Here is a 1,015-nt window from a genome sequence, read left to right on the forward strand (position 1 = left end):
ATGACAATATGATAGAAGGGTCACACATGATGGATCTAGGAATCGTTATAGCTTTGTCGAGGATGGGAGGACTATTACTCTTGCGCCGTTAACATCGGCACAGGTGTATGGAGATCAAATCAAGCTGAAAAGCGAGGAAGAAAAGAGAATAAGAGAGTCAGAAAAAAGGAGAGGCAATAGTGAAACCATCAATAAGAGAGAAAATAGTGAGGTGGCTAAGAGTGGAGAAAAGAGAGAGAAGCCACATGAGCGAAGAGAAAAGGAGTCAGTTGAAAGGAGAGAAAAAGAGTCAGCTGAGCGGAGAGAAAAGCTAAAGGTCAACTTCTATGCAAAAGAGAGTGAGTTGAAAAGGGCTATGAGCGATAATAGGCAAATGATATTGTTAGTGTACAAGGAGTCCCTCCTCAATTTTGAGGATTCTAACACATCCCTTCCTAGTTTGGTAACGTCTTTATTGCAGGAGTTCGACGATGTGTTTCCTGAGGAGATGCCAAGTGGATTGCCACCAATCATAAGCATCGAGCACTAGATTGACTTTGTACCCGGAGTTGTCATACCGAATCGACCAGCTTACCGAAGCAATCCCAAGGAGACGAAGGAGCTTCAAAAGCAAGTGGAGGAGTTGATGAGCAAAGGTTATGTCAGGGAGAGCATGAGTCCATGTACTGTACCTATTTTGCTGGTGCCTAAGAAGGACGAGACTTGGAGAATGTGCATGGATTGCCGAGCTATCAACAATATCACGGTAAAATATCGTCACCCAATACCTAGGCTAGATGATACGCTTGATGAGTTGCATGGTGCTTGCATTTTTAGTAAGATTAATCTTAAGAGTGGGTATCATCAAATTCGTATGCGGGAGGGTGATGAATGAAAAATGGTGTTTAAGACTAAGTAAGGATTGTATGAATGGTTAGTTATACCGTTTGGACTCACTAATGCACCGAGCACTTTTATGCGTTTAATGAACCATGTTTTGTGTGCTTTTATTGGGAAATTTGTTGTAGTTTATTTT

The sequence above is a fragment of the Olea europaea genome, unplaced genomic scaffold (assembly GCF_002742605.1).
Source record: "Olea europaea var. sylvestris unplaced genomic scaffold, O_europaea_v1 scaffold1190, whole genome shotgun sequence".
Taxonomy (NCBI): domain Eukaryota; kingdom Viridiplantae; phylum Streptophyta; class Magnoliopsida; order Lamiales; family Oleaceae; genus Olea; species Olea europaea.